General features: G+C 34.2%; 1 protein-coding gene across 1 annotated transcript in view; it reads right to left on the bottom strand.

The window, feature by feature from the left end:
- LOC117095052 (low-density lipoprotein receptor-related protein 1B) overlaps window positions 1-27,903 on the bottom strand; it is a 1,687,268-nt gene that overhangs the window by 1,007,592 nt on the left and 651,773 nt on the right. The window lies entirely within an intron of this gene.

Raw genomic sequence — 27,903 nt, 5'->3', positions numbered from 1 at the left:
ATAGTATGGATTTAAAATCTGAGGGTTGATATGAGTCATTGTTTCATCTCATATCCCTAGATTAGTTGGACAAGGCACTTAAACTTCTTGAATCTCAATTTCTTCAGCTGTAAACTATGGATAATGGTTCTCAGCAGGTCTCTTGTTAAAATTACATCAGGTAACATGAACAAAACTGTTTCAGTGGAATTTAAGTGAAGTTATGTCAATCTAAAGGTTATATTATTTTTAGTCTGTTCTTTAAGAATATGAAGAACCTTTAATTATAAATGTATTTATGTATGACCTCTATTGTTTAAAAATCTTTTACTGAGCAACTACAATGTAATAAAATTTGCTAAAGAACAAGAAGTGAAAAAAAGGACATACTCATTTTTTTACACACCAGTGATAACTACTTTGTATAATCACCCTTTGTGTTTTTAAGATAAGTTTAAATCGGCCGGGCGCGGTGGCTCAAGCCTGTAATCCCAGCACTTTGGGAGGCCGAGACGGGCGGATCACGAGGTCAGAAGATCAAGACCATCCTGGCTAACATGGTGAAACCCCGTCTCTACTAAAAATACAAAAAAACTAGCCGGGCGACGTGGCGGGCGCCTGTAGTCCCAGCTACTCGGGAGGCTGAGGCAGGAGAATGGCGTGAACCCGGGAGGCGGAGCTTGCAGTGAGCTGAGATCCGGCCACTGCACTCCAGCCTGGGCGGCAGAGCGAGACTCCGTCTCAAAAAAAAAAAAAAAAAAAAAGATAAGTTTAAATCAGAGCATACAGTCTTTTCTCAGTTTACCCATTCCAAATCTTTATCAAGTATCCAAATTGCATGTTATTTTATCTGAATGTCCGGCTGTCAATTCCCAAATCCTATCTATACTTCTACAAGCACTTTCCAAATCGAAATATGATTCTTCTTCGTCTTATCCAGCTTTCCCAAATCCAAAGTGTAATAATTCCAATATGACTACTATCATGTATTAATCTGACATAGATTATTGCCGCAGCCTTGATTCTATAGTCAGACACACTTAGGTTTTAATCAGAACTCTGCTGAGTCCATGGGACATTAATTGATTTAATCAAATAATTATTAGTTTTCTCATGTATAAAATGAAACTATCAAAAGAGCCTACCTCATAGGGCTGTTGTGAATGTCAACAGTTATTCACTACAAAGCTCTGAGCACTGCAATGCAGGCTGAGTAGGAATTCAACACACATTAGTTACATAAATAAATGCAGCATAGCAGAGTGCTTAACAGACTGTGGAGCCAGATTCCTGGGTCTAAATGCTGGCCCCACTATTCATGAGCTGAATGGCCTGGGGAAGCTGTATATCATGTCTGTGTCTCACAGGGCTGTGGTGAGGATTCTATCAAAAGCTCTTAAACACTGTCTGGCAAACACTTAATAAGTGTTTGGTGTTATCATAGTTAAGTAAAAAATGTTCTAAGAAGGTAAGTTGCTTTTTGGTAAATAGTTATATCTCAAAACTGTCTTTTCTGTTGTAAGCCCCTTTCCTCCTCCTGGAAAAAAAAAAAAAAAAAGTTCAAAATTTTCATGTTTTACTTTCTCTACTTAGTTGAGGTAAAAAAAATAATAATAATTAAAAGGCCAATCTAACATATTTTAGGATATGCAAAATTATGAGAATTGCAGATGATTGCAATGTGATAAAATTAGAAAATAAACAAAAGAAAACAAAAATATCATACAAGTGAAAAAACAAACTAGACTTGTCAAAAGTTAAATATAATTTTGCAATACTTTATCAAATAGGAATTATAGGTGTAAATCATTTTGTTTGATGCTAAAACAGCTTTCTCTTAACCTTTTGCGTTTTAGGAGATATAAACAAATTTTCATGCTGTAGCTTCGCTAGCTGAATTAACAGATCTCTCTGTAAATTTCATGTGCATTTACATAATTACTACTAAACAAGGCTATTAAATGTCAAACACCTGTCACCCCAAATGCACAACTCATTTTCTGTAACATGCTGATGTAACTTGAGTATCAATATTTTAAAAATATATCTTTATTTTCAAATATATTTTTATATACACGTGTGCATATATATTAACAAAGTACAAATATACAAATTTGAATACAAATTACAGGAATGAGTAAGTGAAAGAGTTTTCACTGAGCCTCTCTAGCTATTTAATCTTATGTTTACAATGTTAACATAAATGCATTTAAAAATGAATTTTAAAGACACATAAATTAATATTAAAAAGCTATAAACTTCTATGACCAACATCATAAAGTAGCTTTTTAAAATTACTTGGCTGATTCATAAAACTTCTAAAACATGCATCTTTGCATAAATTTCCAAGAAATGTTTAGGCCAGTTATATTTAGACCTTTCTGTAAAAGTTCTAAAAGTTATCCACAGAGAAAACACTTCATAAAACTGAGAGATCTTAGAAGTATCAGTTAGAAAACAAAAAATGACTCAGCAGCAAGATTCTTTAAAAAGTGATTCATGTGTTGACTCAAATGGAAGTATGATTTTTCACCGTTAAGATTGCCAGGTAACTGAGGAACATGATAAATGATAGCAGGAGTAAAATACACATCTGGTGGCCAGAAGAAAGGTTCAGCTACTTATAAATTTTGAGAAAACAGGAAAAAGTGTGTTTATTTTGCAAAGGCAATGTATAGAGTTATTAGATTATTCCTAGTGGTAAAGTTTAGGGACAAGAGAGAAATTAGTCTGGGAGAACTAAAGAGTTAGTTGGTTTCTTTATAGACTAGCTACTATAGTCTTTATCATCTTTGATATACTCTTGTCTTGGTTGCCAGGACTGTTGGGTAACTCATGAGACAGTTGGATCATGGCTGGATGAACTGTACCTTAACCAGTCCTTCTCAAATTTTCATGTCAATACACGTTAAGACAATCATAATATTTGCAAGGTACACTGGAGTAAATAGCAAAGAATATTTTTAGAGGTGGCCCGAGGCCCTGGTAATTAGCCTCACAGTTGAGGGAATAAATATTTCAGACCTCTTTGAACAGTGCTAGGATATTTCAGTTGGAAAACTGCTAAAATCAGTATTTTGTTGTTCTTTCTGGAAAATGGGGAGACAGGGCTGTCTGAGAAATAGCAATGCCTGCCTCAAACAAAATTCTCTCAAAAGCCAGGCAATATGGATATTTCATGTACTGTTACTTTGGGGATTACTCTATTCTAATTTCCAATGATCATTTGTGCAGTGAAAATATTTGTATCCCATGAAGCTCCTTACACATTCTGTTCATCCTGTAAATGGACAGAAAAGCCACTCTGATTACTGCTTCTACCCATCCACCAGGGTGAGAAGCATGGGATAATGGGGGCTTCATGAATTCCTGAGAATATGGCAATGTTGCCTTAAATTAAATGATTAATTTCATGAAGACTTTCAGGCATTTGAACATTTCACAGCCAGAGATTATAAATGAGGCACAAAAAGGAGCATGACTGGAGGCTCTCTGGTAAACCTGGCATTACCTCTGTAGTGACTGAATCATAAGGAGTTGGGAGGGACCTGGGATAGGGGTGAGGTGACCAGGTAGCGTAGGACAAATTTCAAAATTATACAAAGACACTAACAATTTTTAACAAGCATGGTAGTCCTTGAGAGAATGTCACCTCACCTTTCAGCAACATGAACATTCAGAAAACATTCCCTGTCCCTTAAATCTAAATGTAGGTGACCTAAGCAAGATAGCAAAATTGAAAATGTAACAACTTAAAAAGAAAAACTCCATCATTGGGTGACCTAAATTATATCAACCCATGAGGCTAGTATTTTTACTTTTAAATTATGTATAAGCCTTGACCAATTAGCTGAAATAGGTTTCATTTCTTACACTAAATCTTATTTTACAAATAATGCTTCCAGGATAATGCAAGGATAGTGGGATTCACCTGTATACTTCTGAATGTTTAAATTATTTTTAAGTATAGAGTAAATATCTTACTGTGTACATTAATAGGGGATAATAAAGGACATAAGTTCCATCAAATGTATCTTCTGATTAAAGAAAATTGAGATAGCATGTTTTGTGGAGAGGGAAATTTTTCTTCTACTCTAATGGCAGACACAGTCAAATAACTGCACTTGTCCCCACATTGTCATATCTTAGCAGAAACAGCATGACTGCTCCTTCCCCACAGCTAATCTCTCTACCTTACACTATATTATATCCCACCTTTTGGGTCTTGTTCTATCTAGAATTGTTTCTTGGTTTTATTTCCCATTTATTTTCCCAATATTTCAAAGTCCCGTGCCTGCAATCTCACTCAATTTTCTTAACTTATACCCAAGAAAAAAAGTTACTTTTGCTTTTTAAACTTTCCTTCAAGCAGTATTCCTTTTTGCCTACTGAAAAAAAAAATTACTATTAAACTTCTTCAAAACATAGACAGCACCTGCTGCATGCCTATTCCCATTTCACACTAGCCTCTGCTTCTAACATTCTGCCGAACTTCTCTCCAGGGCCTCTGTGGTCCCGGCCACAGTGAGGCCAGAGGCATGCAAAGTCCTCCAAAGACTGACCAGAATGCCTCTCTCTGAGAACATTTTCCACCATTCTTTCTCAGGCCTCTTATATTCTATTCACACCATTATTTTTGTTATTCCTCACAGCATTCCATGGACATGATTGGACACATTTCACACACGTTTTTTCATAAAATCCCCTCAATCCTCTGCCTGGCAAACACATGATTATCCTTCAACTATATACTGTCCTTTCTTTTCCTACAACTTCTCCAAATTCTGTGGCAGATTATAGATTTGTTCATGATTATTATTTCTAAGTATTTTTCTTCAAAATAAGATTATGAGATATCTGATGTCACTGATTATTTCCCATCTATCTCACCAATGCAAACACCTAACAGGTTTCATGACACAGAATTAGTGCTTGGTATACCATTGTTGAAGGAATGCACACTGCATTTTAACTCCTGGCTAATTTCTACTTCCTCTGACATGCCAGAAGTTACTCTTTTCCACCATTAATGCATTCTCAGACCAGGTCCTACAGAAATTCCTTTCATCTCATGAATACTCTCAAAATTAAAATGGTCTTCAATTTCTGGTTACAACAAAACCAAACTCCTTAGCCTGATTCAATAATCTAATTGAAGCTTCATGAGTATTATTTACAATTAATTTTTAGTATTTATACACTACTTCATTCACTGCCATCTTTCACCTCCCCAAAATACACCAAATATATTCCCATTCCTGGATCTTTCTTTATGCAATACCATCATCTAGACAAGAAACCTCTTTGTTCTTTGCCTAAGAAAATCCTTCAAGGTTAATCTCAAACCCTAGTGTCTCCATAAAGTTTTCTTCGTGAAAAACAACATGATACAGTGAAAAGCATGTTAAGGTTTAGAGACCAAAGACTTGAATCTGAGTTTCAACAGCTATTTGCTTGTCTAAACTCACATAAAGTACTTAACCTCACCAAGACTCTTCTTTCACATTTGAAAAATAGGGATTAATAATACTTTCTGCCCGACACTATAATGATAGGAACAAATGAAATCATGGTTGGGACACACTAGGCAAAGGGGAGTTTTTTGTGGATGTCATTGCTCCCATGTTGCTCAATGAACTTGTACAGACATTGTCTATATCACACTTTTTTGGATACATACCTCATTGTATAGTTTATGAACTGTATCATATATGCATGGTTGAACATATCTCTTGAGGCCCAAGGACTTACATTTATTTTTTCCCACTCTATTTTATAACATTGGGTAGCATAATGTAGCAATAAAAACATATTGATTCCTAGTTGATATAAAATCAGGTCAAAAATACTTTGTTATGTAAAGCTACCACCAAATTCGATACGTAAAGCATAAGATGTCCTTGATATTCAGAAAATTATGCAGTTTTGCATTTCCTCTGATTACTGCTACCTAGTTAATTTAAAAACAGAGTTTTAATTGTATTTTTAAAATGACTTGAACATTTTTAGTAAAGCCTACTAGTAATTCCAAAACACTGAGGGATATGAGGATTACTTCTATTGAAGTAATTGATTACTTCTTCTGGTACGAAAACAGATCACTGCAGCCTTGACCTCTCTGGTTCAAGGTAACCTCTCGCCTCAGCTTCCCAAGTACCTAGGACCACAGACTTGTGTCATCAAACCTGGCTAATTCTTTTAGTTTTTGTACTGACATGTTGCCTGTACAACATGCCTGTACATGTTGGTTTCACTATGTTGCCCAGGCTGGTCTCAAACTCCTGGGTTTCAGCAGTCCTCCTGTCAGCCTGTCAGTGCGGGGAATTACAAGCATGAGCCCCTATACCTAGCATCTTTTAAATATTTATTCCTGTGCAATCTTTCTCCTTATGAAATTGAAGATCCTATGATTTCTAAGAATTTGTAACAAATGCCTTAAAAATTAACTTTCTTGGAATTATTTAAAAACAAATTTTTAGTGTTATTATAACTAAGTTATATATTAAGATTTATAGAGTACCATTAATCTGATTTCAAGTATGTTCTTTTACATGTTTTTTTTTTTTTTGAGACAGGGTCTTGTTCTGTTGCCTGGGCTGGGGTACAGTGGCATGATCATGGCTCCTGCAGCCTTCACCTCCTGGGCCAAAGCAAACCTCCCACATCAGCCTCCCATGATGCTTGGCTATATTTATTTATTTATTTATTTATTTATTTATTTATTTATTGTGAGCAGGGGTGGGGGGAGGGGGGGTGGCAGATTCAGAGATAGAATTTTGCCACATTGCCCAGGCTGCTCTCAAACTCTGGAACTCAAGCAATCTGCCTGAATTTACCTCCCAAAACACTGGAATTACAGGCGTGAGCTACCACATCTTGCCTTCTTTTATTAAGAATGCTTTTCACACACAATTGGATCTATTTTCTTGTATGTATTACAGACAAACTATCACCTTTAGTATTTTAAGGTAGAAAGGTAATTTTTATGTAGTTATTATAAGAGTATGAAAAAATTGTTGCATTATAATATCTATTATAATTACCATAACTGAGAATTCCAAATAGTTACAGCAATCTAGACCATTTATAAGACTATCAAGAAGGTGAGCAACATCATTTACTCAATGTTATTTGGGAAAATTAGCATATAATATAAAGATAGTTAATATCATACTTCAGCTTATTATTAAATATAATATCGAATCACATAATATCTTTATAGAAGCAATACAACTTTCCTAGAACTGTGTTTATTTCATAAAATCTTGTTCTTATTTTCAAATACACCTTATTTTATATCTGAGCTATTTCACCTGACAAACTTATATGTAAGTGCATTAAATAAAACAAATTTATAGTATTTCAAATAAAATTAAAATTGGATTTATGAGTTTCAACTTCCAAATAAAACAAAATTAATTGAATCATTTGTTAATCTGTATGATTACACTTGAGGATGCAAGAATATAAATAAGAACCTCTAAAGATTCATGGGCACTCAATACCAATAGTAACTCACTCAAATCAAATAATTTCTCTGTAAAATAGGTTCCAGTAATGGCTTTTGTGTTTACATATTTCAAATGGATGTTGTGAAGATTCACAAACTGCAAGAGATGTAAAGATGATTGATTTTGTCCAGCTGCAGTACCCTTTCGCCATCTCTGACATCTAATTTTTAAAGCCCTGGGGAAGGAATTTTTGTAGCTTTGATAACTGTTTTAGGATTTAAAAATCCTTTCTCTTTTGAAGACTCAGTGTAGGAACTTTTTTTGCATCTAACGTAGAGTTTTACGTATGTATTTAATAGGTGAAAAACATGCCTGCTCGCCTGAAATAAAGAACACCTGCTATGACCAAAGTACCAATGGTACGTATTAGTATGCATAGAAACAATGGAGTCTAGTTAAGGTCCTTTTACTGAAGGAGTTTAGATCATGTCAGAAAATATTGTCATGTTAAAATAGCCTCGTGTGTGTGTGTGTGTGTGTGTATGTATGTTTTCTGCTAACTTCAGAATGTATCAAGTGATTTTTATCAGTTTAACAGCAAGTTGGCACCTGAATCTAAAAAGTATAGGTTAAGTCATAACATTTTCCTGCACTGCAACTGTAAACACTTAGAATATAGACAAAGTTGGCAAATAAAAATTGTGTGGACGTAGGCAAAATATTATTGTCATTAATTATAGCCTTAGAAATAAGAGATGTATTAGGCATATGGAGTGTGGTGCTTTCTGACCTTTCATTACAAAAGCAAATAGATTAGAAAATAAATGAAATCACTGTTTTATAAGCAATTGTCTTTGCAGCATTGCCTCTCATCAAACCCTATGTTAACAGAAGGAACTCAGCCTGGATGATTAAAAATCAGTGCTCTTTTAGGTGTTTTAAATGCTTCTTTATTCCTCTCCATACATTCTTCATATTTCTGAATTGCTGGATTACCCTCACACTCTCCTCGTTAAAAGGTCCAAAAATTTATTTTCTCCTTCGCCCCCCTCCTCCACTTCGACCTAGGTTAAAATGCACCTAGATTTTTTTTTTTTTTTTTTTTTTTTTTAAATCACTTAGAGCTCTGTTCTTTGCTAGCCAAGTTGATACACTAGGTTCTTTCATGGGTGATATATGTGTATGAAACAGGATTCTTATAAGAACAATGAATCAGTCAGAGATTGAAATTACAAGCTCTCTGTGAAAATAATAAAAGTACTTTTGTTTGAGAGAAGGATAATTTGTTGATTGATACTCATATCACACTTCTTGGGTGGCAATTTGCTGACTTGTAAAGTTGGCTCTCTGACTTTTAAATGAATAAACACATGTTTAATCAATGAATCATAAAGAAGATGCTCTTCAATTTTCAATTTTTAGAAATCTTATTGAGTCCTTAAGATACAAAACACATGTTCCAGTCATTATTTAAAACTTCTCAGTAAGGAAAAGATTTACTCAATTTGCTGATTTAAGAAAAACTTAGGAAGCCAAAGATGAAATGTTCCACTTGTATCTTTTCTCAGAAATACAGAATAGAAGATAAGTATTTCATCTCTGAAAGCAAAGCTTTTTCCTCTTGTTCTCTGGGGCTACTTTACTTATTCTAACTGGGTGATAGCTCCTAATTGCAATTTTGAAGTTCAGGGCAGCTTGGAGAGCCTACCCAATTAGAAGCAGAGATAACTCCGTGGGAGGAGGCATGTTAAAAGACTAATGCCTGACAGGAAACGACAAGCCAAAATCAGATAGTTCTACACAACTCTCAGAGGAAAGGGGTCTTACTGCTAGAAAGGGACATTGAGTAGGAGCAGCCAACTGGCTCGTCCACTTGTCAGACAGATGAGTCATTTGATCTTTGATTCCACAAATGTGTTAGAGATTGCCTCTGAGCCAAACTGTGCACACAGAGATATTGCTATTGGCCACTCTTAAGAGGTATTTTTGGCCGGGCGCGGTGGCTCAAGCCTGTAATCCCAGCACTTTGGGAGGCCGAGACGGGCGGATCACGAGGTCAGGAGATCGAGACCATCCTGGCTAACACGGTGAAACCCCATCTCTACTAAAAAATCCAAAAAACTAGCCGGGCGAGGTGGCGGGCTCCTGTAGTCCCAGCTACTCGGGAGGCTGAGGCAGGAGAATAGCGTGAACCCGGGAGGCGGAGCTTGCAGTGAGCTGAGATCTGGCCACTGCACTCCAGCCTGGGCGACAGAGCAAGACTCCGTCTCAAAAAAAAAAAAAAAAAAAAAGAGGTATTTTTGTTGTTGTTGTTTTTAAGAAACCTGTAAAAGAAAGAGGGTTCTTTATCCATCCTTTTCCTCTATAGGCTAAAATAATAAAACGTTAGATGCAGGTCTCCAGTTAAGGCTTAAAAACCAATGGCATGTTAATGTCAGCTGGTTAGTGGAAGAAAGGGTTTTGGTGGTATGATGGCCAAGTGATAATAGTCAAATGAATTATCAGTATAATATATAAATCATTACCAAAGTCCTTGAAAGACACTATTTAGCTTTCTGCAAAAAAAAAAAAAAAAAGAAAAGAAAAAAAGAAAAAAGTAAGAAACCAACATTTGATGACTAAGTATAAAAGAAACCCAAATTAGTAAACACAATGTCTCCATCCTTTCTTGTTCTCAGATTAAGAAACAATGAGAATAGGGATACTTTGAGGTCCACAAAAAGTGTTATTTCTGGTCAAATTAGCTTATTACTATAATTTTAAAAAGAGGAAATCAACTCCACAAAAACTGGAAAACAAGCTTTTTTATTTTATAGATCTCCCTTAAGACAACATTAAATTATAGATACTGGCCTAAAAACAAAACAAAACAAAATATCTGTGTGATTTAGGGAGAAGTTTGCTCCGTGACTGTTGGTCAAATGATCCAGATTCACTGCAGTATATGGAGACAATGTGTAGAAAGATCTGGCACATTTATCAAAACAAAAGAAGTTGTTCATTGGTTATTTTACTTGGAAAAATAATTCTGATATTTTTCTGGATTGAGTGGATGAGAAAAAAATAGAGATGAGAGAAGACACAATAAATATGGGAGAGACTTGATTAGCATAAAAGTAGTATTATAGTGAGAGGATCAGTTAGAGCATGTAGAGTTAATCATCTTTCACTGGAAGAATCATAGTGCAAGACACGGTGATTTTTATATAAGCCAATTTACACTTGAGAGGAAGACAGGACGTTAAACAGCCCAATTTAAAAGCTATAGGATGATACAAGCATTCTTAAATAAACCAGTCCTGAGTCATTGGTAAATTATATGCATTTTATATTTCAGACACAAAGTGAATGTTGTTGATGACAAACATTCTTCAAAATTTAATTTCTTATGGCATTCAAAATGACATTAACTCTGAAAACGATTTTATGATACACTTTTAATGAAAACAAACTGTCCTCTATTGCATTCTGTAAAAGTAGCATTAATAGGATAATTGCTGTTTATTGAGTACTTCCTATGTTCCAGGCTCTGTGGTGAGCACATAATGTCCATTATCTTATTAAATCTTCACAATAACATCATGAGTTAGGTATTATAATTGCTATTATATAGATGAGGAAATGGAAGATTGCAGAGGTTAAATACTTTCTTCAAGGTCACAGAGTTGTAATGTTATTATTTGAATTTAGATCTCTTCTGTCTCCGAAACCTGGTTTCTTTATTTCTGTACTATATTGTGATACAATCACAGACAAAGCAATGAAGTCTAATTATGTATCTTTTTCTGTCTCAATCTGCCTTTTTTTGTGTAGTACACTATGGAAGTATCTTGAGGAAAAGGGAAGAAAATCACATGAGACGTCAAGATTTTGAAGTCATGCTATGCCAATACTAAAACAGCTCTTACAGTCAGGGTGATACCCAGATATTTAACAACAGGTGGAATATACTGTGCAGGCTATAGCTTTTACCAGCAGCCCTGAATAGGCAACTGGAGGGGAATCCTGGCCATCTGTAGGTGATCCATGAACTCTGGCTGTGGGAGAAAGAGAATGGGATGGAGACAAGAGTGGCAAATGAGAGACATCACAGGCTGACTGACAGGCCAATAGGTGGAGGAGTCTCAGGGTAACCTCTCGCTCTGCCCACCTGTGTCTGAGCCAGCATGAGATTATTTGAGAGGTCCTGTGAGGGCACTGGATAGCATCTATTTAAAATGAGTATACGTGTTTTAATATTTTATTAACCAGTATGACTGTGCCATGCATGCCAGCTAGCCATCAGTCATGCATAGAGGAACTGTATTTGTCTGTTTTCAGTAAATCCTAACTATGAGCATGATCTCACCTGCTTTGCCTCGATGATAGAATACTTATTCACTTGACCCTAGGTTGTCCTTAGTGAATACAAGTAAGTTTTTCAATACTGTATATTGCTAAGGTAAAGTCCAATTCTTATAATAATCAGCTAACTGACCCTTACCACAAAACCATTCCTTTAACCATTTAATCAGTCGGTCACTGTGTGCTTATTTTTACTTTAGTGGGCCATCTTCTGAGGTCAAGCAGACTGGCCACATGACAGTTGCTACGTCTTCCTGGTGAAGAACTCTTCTGCCACTTGGCACAGCCTCAGGGCCTGGTTAGCTCAGCAGGTTGAAGCCCAGCATGAAGGATGTCAACATCACAGGTCCAAATACCATATGGTACAAGGATCTGTCTTTCCATTTTTCAGCCTCAGCTCTTACCTCCTAACATCTGCCACCCATATAACCTCTTTATACTAGAACGGACACTGGGCAAGTTAGTACCTTTGAAGCAACACAAAACCCTAATAGGAAGGATGGATACCACCTGGTGATCAACTACATATTAAAAATGACAAAGCCTTAACTGGGCTTGAGTTGAAGTTCAACATGCCAACACTAAACACTCAGCCAGATTCTCCCTAGGAAACGCTGCAAGGAATCACTGCAGGGCCTTTGAGTGAGTTCATATGATTGCCTCAGTGCACTAAATTAGGCGGGTACAAAAGTAACTGCTGTTTTGGCCATTGAAAGTAACAACACCTTGATTTTCTTGTTATAAACAGAGCCGAATGTCTTCGATTTATGTGAACCATTAAACAACTGCTAAATAAACCGTATTTGGTGACTAGTGAATCAGCAAAAGACTTCTGTTTCCTCATAGACATCATCTACTGGCAATAGTAATTTTCCCCTACATTTTATGAAGCAATTACACTTTTCACAGCATACTAGATATGGAGGTTTATTTAGAGTAAAAGAAGAACACAGAAAACAATGAGATTCACACTGAAACACACACACACACACACACACACAGAGTTGTAGCATTACTAGTAGTGGTAATGACACTAAACTACTAAATAGCTTCTGAATGGCCTGCAAAAATGTATCAACTAAAGATAGCTGTTATTGAGATACTATAGAATTCCTTACATTTATGGGCAATTCTAATGATTTATATAATTGCAATACCCCTTTGAAAATGTCTTGGCTCAGGAAAAAAATACAAAACTGCAACAACAGAAAGATTTTTCCGGTTATCTATGTTGTAGGCTATAAAAAAGGTAGAAACATAAATGAAACTTGTATTGAGCAAATACACTAGGTAAACATTTCTTTCATCAGCCTGGAGCGGGACTCCAAGGCTGGTCAGCTTTACCATGAATTCTGCTCTATGATAAATATTGTTGTAGCAAGATTCCAGTGAGTCTTGTCTCCTCCATGAAATCTTTTTTCAGATATTTTTGCAAAGAAAGTCATTGATTTATTTTTGTTTCATCTGCCCTTTCTGACCACTCATACTCATGATAATGAGCAGGAAAATGGTCAACAGGACCTGAAACAAGAAGGTTAAGAAAATCAAAGGTCAACAGAAATGTACAGAATGGAAAATCAGGCACTGGGCAACAGACATGACCCAGTTTCGATCTGGCTTTAAATTCATAACATGACTCTTGAAAAGGTTCTTTTCTACAGAAGTTTGAACAGGTATATGCAAATGAAAATTCCAAAAAAGTAGGACACCTTTTTACTTTTAAGTTTAATGCTTATTTTATTTATTCTGTAAGGGAATTCTGAAGAAGGTATTTGTCAATTCAGTACCTTTACTACATGGAATCTGACTGAAACCTCGTTGAACACTGACCTTTAAAGATTTGAGTATGTGAGTGCATGCACACGCACACATACACAAACAATAATTTGGTAAAATAAAAAAAAATGCTCTGCTATAAGCAACAAATATATAAATATACACATATATATCTGTCATTTCTAGAAAATATACAAATTCTTCTCTGCAACATCTTTCTTGTAGCTTCACCTATGTTCTCATTATGATATTATCTAATGAAGTTGATTAATGACAGCAAGTAAAATAGCACAGTATTTAAGACAGAAAGAGTCATCCATAGAATTTAAGGATGCTTATTTATATCTAAAACTATCATGGAAACACTGTTATATTGTTTTATTACAACTAAGATACATCTCAAAGCTTCTTCAAATATGATAGCTTAAAATCATTCTAGAATATTGTCAATATTTTATGCTGGAGTTCATCAAAGGTTTCATTTTCCTTGACATTATTCAACATATTTCACCATTTTGCCACTCTGATCTGATTTTCATGGATTATGTCTCTCCTGAATTTGTATCTACTTGTCATTATGCACATTTGGTAAATGTTACATTCAGAGCCATACTATGTACTCTAAAAAAAATGCCAAATTTTAATGTACATCTGAATCACCTAGAGGCCTTCAAGTGACGTTATGAGCCAGTAGATTTTTGCTGGAATTAAAATTCTGCATTTCTAGAGGTTCCCAGGCAATGTCGGTGCTGCTTCTACACAGACTACACTTTAAGTAACAATGTTCTAATGCCTCCTAAAAGTAGACTTAAAACCCAGTGCCCATTTTCTGGAAATATGTTCATTGAAATTGAGCTCCTAGACAGAGCATCTCATTTCATTCAACCACGAAGTAAACACAATATCACTCAAAAAAGAACATGCACACATAGCTTTTATCTTTTTATGAATATTAATATATTGGCACATCCTGAAAATGCTGACTTGCCACACATTCTTATGAATGAGTCTGTCTTTGGAAGAGCATATGCATTCATACGCAGGTAAAAATCTTCTAAACATTATATTAGAATTTGCTTGTATCATCAAAGAAGAAATAAGAAAAATGTCATGGGTTATGAAGAAGAAAATAAAACAACCAGATATAAAATGTGAGAAATTATGAAAAAACAAGAACCAGATATAAAATGTGAAAAATTATGAAAAACGTCTGTTTTCTGTTGTTTAGTTTTAGAAACAGAATTGATAGCATGAAAGTACAAATGATCTGATCATATGATATTATATCTGACAGCTTGGTTAAAATTTTATCTGTCACGTCTCAATTTACCACACACTAACATACATCAGGGAGTAGCAGCCTCAGTAGCTATGAGTCAGAACTTGTGACATAAGAAAAACAAAGGCAGAAGACCAACTTCCATTTTATTTGCAATTTCTCATATATTATATATGAGAAATAGAAATAAATAAATGCACACACATAAATACCCCAATTTATTTTTCTTCTTACTTTCATTTGCTTCCTTATTTTCTCAAAATTTATATCTGGAAAAGTGAGGTGGAGAGTTTACGTATCTGGGAAACTGTCACGAAGGACATTTCCAAATACTTTCTTTAGAGGCAACTATCTTCTCTCCTCTGCTACCTGCAATCACTCACACCTCTACCACTGCATGTAATAACCATGCTTTCTTCAATTTTTAATTATGTTGTTAACAGAGATCCTAATCTGAGTCTACTTGAAAGCAAACAAACAAAGAAACACCTCTGGTAGCAACTTGGCATCCTAGTTTACAGCTATAAAATAACCTCGAATAACTAAATAAGGAAGTACCGGGTTTTTCTCTTACACCACATTTGTGTGAAGTGAGAACAGGGAGGAAGGTCCAGGATAAAGAAATCAGGAGACGATAGAAAAATAAGCAAATAAGCGCTGCAGGATGTTTGCTGTTTGACCAAACTTCTCTTTAATTTTCCCTACGATTGATCAGTTATAAAAATGCTTAAATAATTGAATAGGTGTCCACTAGGCCTGAACTTTAGTGTAAATTTACTGAACAAACTGTGATGACAGATTACAAAATCCTGAAGAAAAAATTGATAAATGTAGAGTTTTTTAAATGGGCAATGAAAAATTACATTTATTTTATCATAAAAATATTTAACCTGACTTTTAACTTTTATGAAAAGAAGAGAATACAAAAAATATATTTAGGATATAAATTAATTTTGAATCTTTAAAGATATGTTTCTAAAAGTACAAATAATAGTCATACAAAAAATATAGAATAACTAAAACTTGCATTAGTGTCTAAATACTGTGACTTTTCAAAAGTACATACTTGAAATTTTTGGTTTTATAACATTAAAAAACTTGAGTATCTGAGGAGCAAACGTACCTATATAGCATTAGTATTTGATGCTAAGATACTATAAAGTATTTAAAAAAATGATCCTAATAAAATATAGGCATGAAATTGTTTAGTTGCTGAAAAGGAATAGTGGAGTAGCACACATTGAAAAATAAAACAAAACTGGAAGACTTTGGTAGTCTGAAATGAACACCTTCATCTACAACACTTTAACATCTTGTTCTGTGTACAAAGTTCTACTGAGGAATAAAAGTCCCAGACATCTTTAAAATCCTTTTTTTTTTTTTTTTTTTTGGCTAAGGTTCTGAGCAATATAGTTCCATAGGTTACAATTCTGGACCTGTTCTCTTCAAGACATTTTTTTTAATGTGAGTTTTAGGACACTGTCATTTTGAAATATAAATCCTCTTGCAAGTTTCCTACCTGGTAAAATAACTTTTCACAATGGTATCCTTTTATATTGTTCACGATCTATTATGGCATCAGTAAAACTGCTGGAAAAACTACATTTTTTACCAGAGATCCAGTTCCTTAAAAAAGTATCGAAATCATCCCCACTCCCCCACCTCCATCCTGCAAAGGAGCTGCTGCTTGGCCAGCATTTAGAACAACTGCATAATGGCTCGTATCTTTTCAGTCATTCCAGGGAAACTATGATGGGATGAAACTACCTCTGCACGCTTCCCACATTTCTGTGGCGAATCTCTCTGCCATAGACATTCCCTGCATGCTTTCTGTCTTTGAATAGGAACTCTCTTGTACATGTTTCTGTTGTGAATATCTCTAAAATTCAGCAGGGGCTTCTACAAAGTTGTCCTTGCTTAGATAGGCAAATAACGACCCTCTATCTGTTCCATCCAGGGTGTTATTTCCGAGTAAGGTGGTCAGTACATAAATAGATTCCATTTTCAGCAATGTCTTCTGTCATGAATTCATGTCTCTACTCTGATCTGAGAAACTACAGAAGAGAATTCATTGTTCAATTCAGAAGAAAGGTTTTCCCTTGTTAATGATGTGGTTAACATATATTAAATAATGCCCATATAACAGGCTGTATTCTAAGGTTTTTTAGACTTATTAACTAACTCAGTCTTCTGACCAATCTTGAAAGTCACACTTATTATTTCCATTTTACAGGTGCAGAAATAGAGACCCAGAGATTAACTGTCTTGTGCAATGTCACAGCTGTTATTTTGGGTAGTCAGAATTTAAACTTAGGAATTTTATCTTCAGGGTCCACACAATTACTCACAATGATCTACTGACTATGTAACTGTATGACAGAGTAAAATCACTTCCTTCCAGTAATACTTACACCTCTTGTTCACACTGGCCCTGTCTGGCTCTTTTCACTTTGTATCCTGTGTATGATCTCTCAAATCCTGCTTGGATATGTTTGTTTTGCTTTGGGTTTTTGTTTGTTTAACTCTTTCCACATCCTCTTTGGAAGGTTCTTTATATTACCATAGAGAGAGTCAGGATTGGGTTCTGTGTAATAAGTCATAATCATCAGTTATTTAAATGAAGACTCAGATGTCACATTTAAAAAATTCCAAGTGAATGAAGATTGAAAACATAGTTAATATTTGGGATATTAACGTATGACATTTTTAAGCTGACATGATTGGCAAATAAAAAAGAATTAACAAACAATAATATAAAGTTTTAATTTGAAATAAAAAAATAAAACATATAGGATTTGTTTTAGTATTTGACATCAGGTTTCCTTAATAGATGCAAATTTTTATATCAAATCTTGAATTTATTACCAAGGAAAATGAAGTTACTCCTTTCTTTTTTTAGAACACATTTAGAGTTGAAGGGGATCAGAATATTCTATACCCAAAGATGCCACTTTGACATAAGGATTACTTCGAGCTAAAGGCAGTTAAGGAACAGCAGCTATGGGAGGAACTATCTTCTTTCCCTTTTTCTGCCTAAAAGCAGAGCATAAATTTTTCTTTGTGAAGGTGTTTCTGCTCTTTTCTCCCGTATTAGGAAGAGGCGGATGTCTTACTGAAAACAGTGCATCACTGGAGAGGGATCCTATTTGAGTCTCAATAACAAACATTACTAAAATAACCTTTGTCTTCCATAAGTTTTCCCCATATATTTGCCTTCCCACAATTTACCATCCCTGTAAGCCCAAATCCCTTTGCTTTGTCTTGTCATGTTTCCACAGTTTATCAGCCTTTGTTAATATGATATGTAAGTTCTCAAACCTAGTCACTACTTTGGACTTTCACTTCTTTTCTGTGAAGCTCCTGTGTGCATACAAAAATAAACCTTTCTCCTGCTAATCTGTCTTTTGTCACTTTAATTTGCAGGCCCCAGTAACTAAACTAAAGAGCGTAGAATAGGTTTTTCTTACCTACATAGTACTAGGTACCATATGTTTAAAAAATCAACAAATATTTCTCATTCTATAAAAGAGTAATAAAATGGATGGAGTCTGGTAAGTCAATGATTTAAAAATTCAGAAATATTTCCCTACGGAAGATAAACTATAGAAGGATGATTATGACAAATTAAAGTATATGAAGGTTTCACAATGAAAGAGGGATTCGGCCAGTGGTTCCTCTTGGATTTCAAAAGAAAGCAGTTTTATCACCCATATAGATAACAGTTGCTGAGAACTAGGTGTATATAACAAGGACATAATCTCATGAATTTACTGTTTATAGACAAATTCAAGCAAAGGGTGTCTGATCCTTTGGGATGATCTAGAGGCAACTCCTCTATTGCTTTAGAAATAAACAAGATAATTGCCACAGTCCTTTCTGACAACAAGATTCTGAGTGTTCCTATTTTCTTCACGTATCCTTTGATTTTTTCATTGTTTGCCCTTCTCTTGGTCATTTTTCCCATTTCTTTTAGATGATATACTTATGTAAAACAATCTAATCATTCACTCTAAAGCAGACCATCATTTTCAAACAACAAAAACATATATATCTTGATAAATCTTATAAATATAATATGACATCTTGCAAAGTTGAACAATAATAATGATAATTCACTTTGTGCCTTTATTTATAGAGAAATATTCCTTTCTCACTTAAGAAACTTTCATCTTCTTTGACTTTGAAGAATTATGTAAATTTCGCGTATTTTATTTTATGTAAACTTTATTTTGAATTATAATACACTAATAAATTCAAGCTAGAAAATAGGTGTATGTGGTATAACTCAAAAATATAAGTATTATAAAATAGCTCCATGAGTCCCATAATATGAGATTCTGGAGGATTAAAGTTCAAAAACATCTTCTTCTTATGAATTCCGAGTGCATAAAAGGAGAAATCATAATATACTGCATGAAAAGAAAACACAACAGCCTGTAAATAGCTTCCAGTGTCCAATCAAGAAGTTGTCACTGATTCTGGCTTATACTGAAAGTACTACAGTATAATTAAGTCATTTTAGACTTTGAAGTTAATTATAAAATAATTAGAGGAGGGAAGTTACAACATTTTGCAATTGTTGTTGAAGTTGCAGTGGTGGTAACTTGGATTTCTGCAAAGTTAGCCTTGAGATCAGTGGTAAGCTGCTCTATACAAATGAAGCTATATACTGTAATTAACAACCATATGCGATGTATTCATGATGTAGTTGCAGCAAAGATCGAAAAGAATCATGCGTTGTACAGATTGACATACAAAGTCACAATTTTTGAAAAAATTTGTTTGTAGATGTAACACATATTATTTGGTTGGTAGATTAAGAGAAATTGCTATAGACCTGGAGTCAGATGCTCAGGCTTGACTCTGGCATTCTCCAACAGTGTGACTGAGAAAGTGACTGAAACAACTATGACTTTTTTTTTTTTTTTCTTGCCTGTCAAATGTCGAAAAGGAGGCACTGTGGAGGGAGGCACCAGCCTAACCTCATGATCTAACCTCAAAGTCTAATCTAGCTGTGAGCATAAAATGTAAGAACACATGTGAAATACTTTTAAATATCTAAACACTCCCCCCAAACGAATATAAGATTTAATTGTGTTTAAATCTTGTGTAGTAGTACAACTGCCTAGCTGGGGAGTCCATTTCAAAATACTCATTAACTTTATGAAATAAAACAATAGTTTCAGGATTTTTCATTCAAATATTCTGTAAGAATCAATATCCTTCTAAAGTAATGAAATATGGGGACAAGAGAATATGTTTAGGATTTTCCCCAAGGGGAAGACAAATAGTTTAGCTATATTTGATATAACAAGGCTGATAATCTAATATCCTGGTCACCTTGAACTAAATGGTGAAATTCATGAAGGTTGAGGAATTTGTTTGCTCATTAATATTTGTATTTAACCTCCATTTTTTAATCAAAAGATTCCAGCATACTTGAGACCTAACAAAATTACTTGATTTAAAATAAGTTTATAATCTCATGGGAATAGATAGTTGAAGAAACACTCAATAAAATAATTAGCATATGCAAAACTATTTCAGTATAATTGTTTAAAAACTAGGACAGCTGGCTGGGTGCAGTGGCTCGTGCCTGTAATCCCAGTACTTTGGGAGGCTGAGGTGGGTGGATCATGAGGTCAAGAGATCGAGACCATCCTGGCCAACATGGTGAAACCCATCTCTACTAGAAATACAAAAATTAGCTGGGGGTCGTGCCACATGCCTGTAGTCCCAGCTACTCAGGAGGCTGAGGCAGGAGAATTGGTTAAATCCGGGTGGCGGAGGTTGTAGTGAGCCGAGATCATGACACTGTACTCCAGCCTGGTGACAGACGGAGACTCCATTTCAAAAAAATAATAATAATAATAAAAAAAAATAAGACAGCTAGGATATAGGAGTTTTAAAGTCATGAAACTTGTAATTATATTCAAGTTAAATTTTAAATCAATTTTTAAATCTCTAGGGCTCTTCTGCACCTTAAAGTTTGTGATGTAAAAATGGATTGACCACACCAATGATTTGCTTGAATCCAAATTATTAGATGCATATAAATAGAAGAATTTCAATTGTAACTTTTATCTCAAAGAAAACATGAGTTTAGTTTATTATGACTATATATATAACATAATATAAAATATATAACATTATATATAGTTATATATATAGTTATATATAATGTTATAAATTATATAGTATATAGTATATATAATTATTTATATATGAGTAATACATATGAGTAATATAATATGAATTTGCTTTATTATGGCTATATATAATATAATACACAATATTATATAATATATATAATATATAATATAATAATATATATAATTATATATATATATATTAGACTAGAGGAAATATATGTATTTCCAGGAAACCTGGAGGCACGTGATAAAGTTTTCCCTAACTACTTCAGATATTCCACTTATTTCCAACAGTTTCCAACAGTTGTTGACATAAGAATAAGAAATTTGAGATTCAAATATCAATTGCCAAGTTAAAATTAAAATCTGTTACATCATACATAGCCAAAAGAATAATACTGCATTTATGTATGACCATTCTATCTGTACATAGAATGTAGAAGTAATAGTAATACAAGTAGAATACTGACTGTATTCATAATTATGTCCTCCTTCTATCTGTATAATTCGCAGTGTGCCAGAAAATCCCTCCCTCTCTCCCAATTCCTACTCATGCTTCTTCTAAAATATCACATCCTGAAACTCATTAACATCATAATATGAATAAATCTTTTAATTTCCTTTTTTCCTCATACTAATACACAAAACTGGAGAACTAGGTATTTCAAAAGATGTAAGGGGCAAGAGAGAGAAGGTGTTAAGGCACTCTTGTTTGAATATAATTAAGGCAAACTTTGCCATGTTGAAAGCTTTGAAAAGAGAAACAACTAATAAACAAAACAGAGTGCTCCTTAATATATGTAAGCATTCAGGCAGATCTTAACACTAAGTATTTCACTCCAGGTGTACACAGGAATAAATCAGAATTTTAATTTTTGTACAAGACTAACTCCAAAAGCCACCTTGGAAACAATTTAGGCTATTGGATTTCTGCCACCTCCAAATGGTATGTACTACATTAATAACGGTTATGGTTACTTGTATGTCCAAAGGAGGGATATTGTGTGATAAATACTTTCTGCTTGCTGGCGAACTCTTATTTTTTGTAGATGAATTCCCCAGAGGTTTCATACTAATTAAGCCTGCCTTCGAAGATGAATTGGCTTATTTACAGTGCTGTGGCACTTAAAGACTGTAAGTTCTCCAAGGGTAGGATGGTGTCTTAATAATTTTGGATTACCAGTGACTAGCATAGGGATGAAAAAAGTAATCATTAAATATTCACAAATTAATTCACTGAGGCATTATTTAGTATGTAATTGATTTACAACTTTGGCTTGTAGATAGATCCCGGGAAAGCAGAGAATGAAATGACTCCATTCTAAAAAAATGCCCATATGCTAATTGATGAAATCATTTATGTTTAGAAATAACTACTACTAAGTAAGAGTTTGAAAATGGGAATTCCAACCAAGGAACAAACCTATAATAAGTTTAAGTCAGTAAATTAGCTAACTGTAACTTGTCTGCAGAAACAACACATTACCAGATGGAAGATACAAGAAATCTACAATGTGGGTGCCCAAGGAGCAATAATCTGTCTAGGTTGTAATCACCAAAGGGTCAAGAACACTCTGGAACTCAAAGGATTGGGTTCTTACAATGGAGATGGATGTCTTAAACCTGTGGAAGAGCTAGATTTGGTAGTTGCTAGTCACATGTCGCTAAATTCAAATTCAAATTAATGACATTAAATTTTAATTAATGCAAATCAATGAAAATTAAAATTAAAGTAAAATAAAATTAAAGACTTAGTTCTTCAGTCTCACTAGCCACATTTCTAGTGATCATTAGTTGAATGTGCCTAATGGCTAATATATTGGAAAGATAGGACATTTCCATCCTCACAGAAAGTTTTATTGGACAGTGTTACATCAGATCAAAGGTTTAAACTTACTTGTATTAGTATCACAATTTTGAATAATAGAATTATTATTGCTTTGTTTGAGAAGAGTAAATTCCTCCTCCTCCTCTCTCTTTCTTCACCTCCCCTCAATAATTTAGATAAACTCATTACTATTATACTGATACAGTATAACAGCACTTTTCAGAGTCTATAAAAGCTCCAGTGGTTATCACATATTCTTTGATCTCTTGCTCGTTGTAACCATTTCTTCATATAGTATGCAAGACAATAAGAAAAACAACAGAAGTGTTAATTACCTATGCAATTAAAGTGCCTTATATGTGCACTAGTGTAACATTCTACTTCTTCATATATTCAGAGGCAAATATTTGTAAGTCTCAGCAAATCTTTTGTTTCAATCTGATATACTAGACTTCTAGGACCTCATCTATCTCAGAGTAAATAATACATTTTAAGTCCTGTTCAACACACACACACCTCTGGCATCCATTGCTGTAACAGTATGTATACTCACTTGTTATAGTATGCAAGAAAAATATATTACACATATGAGCCAAAGTCGATACTGTACCTGTGAAATGTTCACAATGAAGCTGTGGACTGAAATCTATGAATGGAAAAATATTGCAGTAGACCTCTTCTCTTTATAACAGAGACCATTAAAATTATTCAGTATATACCTGTTACTATAATTTTGTCCTCACTAAAATTTTAATTGTCTTTTAGTTATCTATTTATAAAAAGTAAGCTTTTGAAATGGACAAAACATTCTAATCAGATGAAGCAAATAATATAGTTTGCATTTGTTTTCTGAGACTTAGTAACACATTCTGCTTGGTAGGCCAATCTCCATTAAGATTGGTTTAGGGGTGATTCCTAATTAACTCTTGTAACTTATCTGAATGTTCTAACTATGTCGAAGTGATATAGTCTCAAGAAGCCTTTTCTGGGCATCTTATCAACTTCAGAATATGAAAACATACTGATACAATTGATTGACCATTCTTTATGCACCAACCATTGACATTAGTTAAAAGAGAATAGTAATTTCCAGAGTTCTAGAACATTGCCCTGTCTCGTAAAGACTGCATCATAACCCAGCTGCTTGAGAAGTGTGACATCCCTGCTAGGGATAGAAATTCCTAATCATCTGTCATTAGACAAATGAGAGGAGAAAACTCCCTTAGTCTGCAGAAAAGCCTCGAAATGTTAATATTATTTCCATTGGAAAGACAGACATAAGAGCTTTGTTAATGGATTTCTTTATGATTTAATACAACATATTAAAAGCAACACTCGTGACTCTTGAACAAAGAAGTGAATATTGTTCCTTGAAAATGGTCATTCATCATTAGTTATAAGAAGTCCGTTTGTCATTTGAAGTTTTAATTTAATTAGTGTCACATAGTTGAAGGCGGCCTTGTGTCAACTGTTGTAATGACATGCTATCTGTTCCTTCTACAGAGTAGGTTGCTAACAAGCATTTCAACTGGAACAAAATGATAATGAGAAAACAACAGAAGTGTTAATTACCTATGCAATTAAAGTGCCTTATATGTGCACTAGTGTAACATTCTACTGTATTTACATCTCTAATGGCTATTAATCTTCACATGAAAATGTCTACTTCATTATTTATCACTCCACAGTTACATTATGGGAAGAGTTAAAGGCAGGCTGTATAGTATGTGGGCACCTAGCTTCAATCTAGCCAGACTATTTTTATAAAGTAGTCTACTCTTTCAGGCTCTTTGCATTAGTACGTTGTAATGTAGATATGTTATACACCATACGGATTGCACTTTTGGAGGTCTACATATGACAGAAAAAAAGTTTTACTTCTCAAAATATCCTTTAAAGTCTAAATATTTCTTGTGTTTTTATTAAAACACAAGTGCCTTTGGGGAAAAATACTGTAAGTTTTTAAGTACAGAATGCTCTAAAAATCGTAACACAGTTCTAATTGCCTTTGGAATATATGATGTCTAAATGATGATTCTATGTTCCTTGAGATCAATTCCTCCTCCCTTTTCCTCTTTTGCAAATTCTAATGACATGGACTATACAAAGGTGATGCTCATTAAATGCTAGCTCAGTAAAGTGACTTTTACAGAAGGTATTTGACTCATCTCAAATGGTTGCATGTTCGTCAGAAGGGTTATTGCTGTTGAGATCAGATTGCTTTTGAAAAATACAGTCCATTATTCATGCAGAAATTTTGCAGCATCTTGCCTAAAATGTTAAACAATGAATTTTGAAAATAAGATAGGACTTTGGAGATCTTTAAATTTTAAAACGTACATTACAGAAATATAAATACAGCTTACTATGGCACAGATATACAAAAATGACTAACCCAGATTTTTGTTGTCGTCATTGTTTAGCACAGAGTAAATATTTCATTATTAAAGCAAAAATTCATTTATGCTAAATGATTAAAACAAATTCAGTGTATTAACTTTGCAGCCAATAGTTTTAAAAAGATATAGATATTTTCCAATTATAAAATTATTCAAACACAAAATTATTCATATCTGTGTGAGGAAAGGGTATCTAATATAAATTCCTTTCCATTAAAACTAAATGCTACATTTTTGCTTTTCTATGCAGTCATGCAATAAAGCTTTCAGTGAATTCTCTTCAGGAGAGTACATATTTAGCATTCCCAAATTATGGGCCTGATTCATCATGGCATACATTAAAATATGCATTAGAAATATGGTACTCATATAAATATATTTAGATTGTATTATTTTGAAATGTTAGCTGTAGCTTTAAAAAAAGATTATATAGCTTTTGAGTACCTACTATGTAACATTCAGTACCCTTAGAAAAAATATTATGTTTTTAAATATAATATGCTTAAAAAATTAAAACAGACTGGGTGCAGTGGCTCACATCTGTAATCCCAGCACTTTGGGAGGCTGAGGTGGGTGGATCACCCAAAGTCAGGAGTTCAAGTCCAGCCTGACCAATATGGTGAAACCCTGTCTCTCCTAAAAATACAAAAACGAGCTGGGTGTTGTGGCGTGCACCTGTAGTCCCAGATACTTGGGAGGTTGAGACAGGAGAATTGTTTGAACCTGGGAGGTGGAGGTGGCAGTGAGCCGAGATCATGCCATTGCACTCCAGTCTAGACAAGAGAGTGAAACTCCGTCAAAAAAAAAAAAAAGAAGAAAGAAAGAAAGAAAGAAAGAAAGAAAGAAAGAAAGAAAGAAAAGAAAAGAAAAAAAATTAAAACATAGATCTAATTGTCTTTGGAACGCATGATGTCTAAATGATTCTAGGTTCATTGAGACCAAATCCACCTTTCTTTTCTCCTTTTGCAAGTTTTAATGGCATGGGCTTTACAAAGGTGGTTCTCTTTAAATGCTGGCTTACTAAAGTGACTTTTACAGAAGGTATTTGACTCATCTCAAACGGCTATATGTTCATCAGAAGGGTAATAGCCACTGAGATTAGGCTATTACTTTTGAAAAATATAGTCCATTATTCATACAAAAATTTTGTATGAGCTTGCCTAAATGGTTGGCACTTTTCCAGAACTTGTTTAATTCATTTATCACAAGTTAGCTTCCATTCTTTCCAGTGTATAAAGAGAAAACTGACACTTAGGATAGTTAGGGAAGAAAAAGCTGCTTCAAATCCACATAGCCAGTGAATGACACACTCAGATTCTTACACTCCAAGTTTACATTAGGCTCCTGGAATTCTGGTATAGTTGTCTCTTGGTCTAAAAGACAATTATCCTGCCACATCTCTGTTTTTTTAAAGAACAGTTAAATACTCTTTGAAAAATATCAGTAATTACTAGGAAGAAGCATAAATTTTCTTTTCAAAGAGTAAAAGATAACTGAACACCTTGTTATTTTTAGAGCTCAAGCAGACTTTGTATATTAGGAAGGGGGAATGTATCTTCCTGACCATTACGACTGGCTACTTCCCCCTTAAATCGTATTTATCATAGTGAATGGAGGTTATAGAAAGATAATTTGTTCTGATATAAAGTGCTTTCTCTAACAATTAGAGAAATATAAAATGGAATCAACTTCCGCCTGAGATTCCAATTTGCAGTCAGTGAGACACACAGTATATTTATTGACAAGTCAGAGGGTTGGCATTTGCTAGGGCTATAAAGGGCATTTATTTGTACAGGGAAGGGATAATAACCTGGAATGACTTTGTAACTCTGGGTATCTATGTTTCCAACTTAGGGAGTTTTCAAAAATTCATAACAGAGAAAGAAAGAAAGATATTGCCTCAAGCAAGTAACACAGCCCACTTGTATTACATGGAAACTGGAGATACGCAAACTTGAAACAGCCCAAGATAAATATAACATTAACATTTCACTTGAAGCAGAAAATGAACAGATATTCATCAAAACTGTTTTATTTAACAATGGAGTTGGGCAGGCTAGAGAACTGTCAAGGATGTTTGTGTCACTGTCATATGGCTGTGCTACTGAGCCTGTCTGATAAACAGTAATCCCTGCTATTTGGCCAGCAACACGTAAACAATAGTGTGGTTGTCTGCCACCAGAGCTTCTTTGAGTGATGCTTATGACTGTGATATTTTAGTGCTCACTGTTATTGTAATTTTAAATCTTCTTTTAAAAAATCTGAATGAATCAATTATCTAAATAGCCCTAAAGGGTGGTGATAGAGCTCAAACAAACAGAAAAAATGCTCTTCCCAATCAAACTTTGGAAGACGTGTTAAAAGTGAGAAAGCAACATCAAAACGTTGAAACAACTGGACATTTAATTCAAGAGTAAATACACTGAGAAATATAAGTAACAGGGCTGTAAAATAATAACATAGAATAAAGCAAAAGTATACTGTAATGGTTGTAGAATTAAATATTTTAAGAATACCCTTTCTTTATATTCATTCTTACAGGAAAGTATAAATAACACAAATTTTGATTTACACAAGGTGTTAAAGAACAGATCTTGGAAACTGCACTGTATTAGACTAATATTTTTATGACAACTAAAGGACTTCATGAAGCAATAAATAATATAACTTAGGATCAGTTTCACAAACTATTTCA

Source organism: Trachypithecus francoisi, unplaced genomic scaffold (genome assembly GCF_009764315.1).
Source record: "Trachypithecus francoisi isolate TF-2019V2 unplaced genomic scaffold, Tfra_2.0 Lachesis_group13, whole genome shotgun sequence".
In the NCBI taxonomy this organism is placed as follows: Eukaryota; Metazoa; Chordata; class Mammalia; order Primates; family Cercopithecidae; genus Trachypithecus; species Trachypithecus francoisi.
The sequence above is the reverse complement of the archived record's forward strand: the minus strand, read 5'-3'. Positions and strand labels throughout refer to the sequence as shown.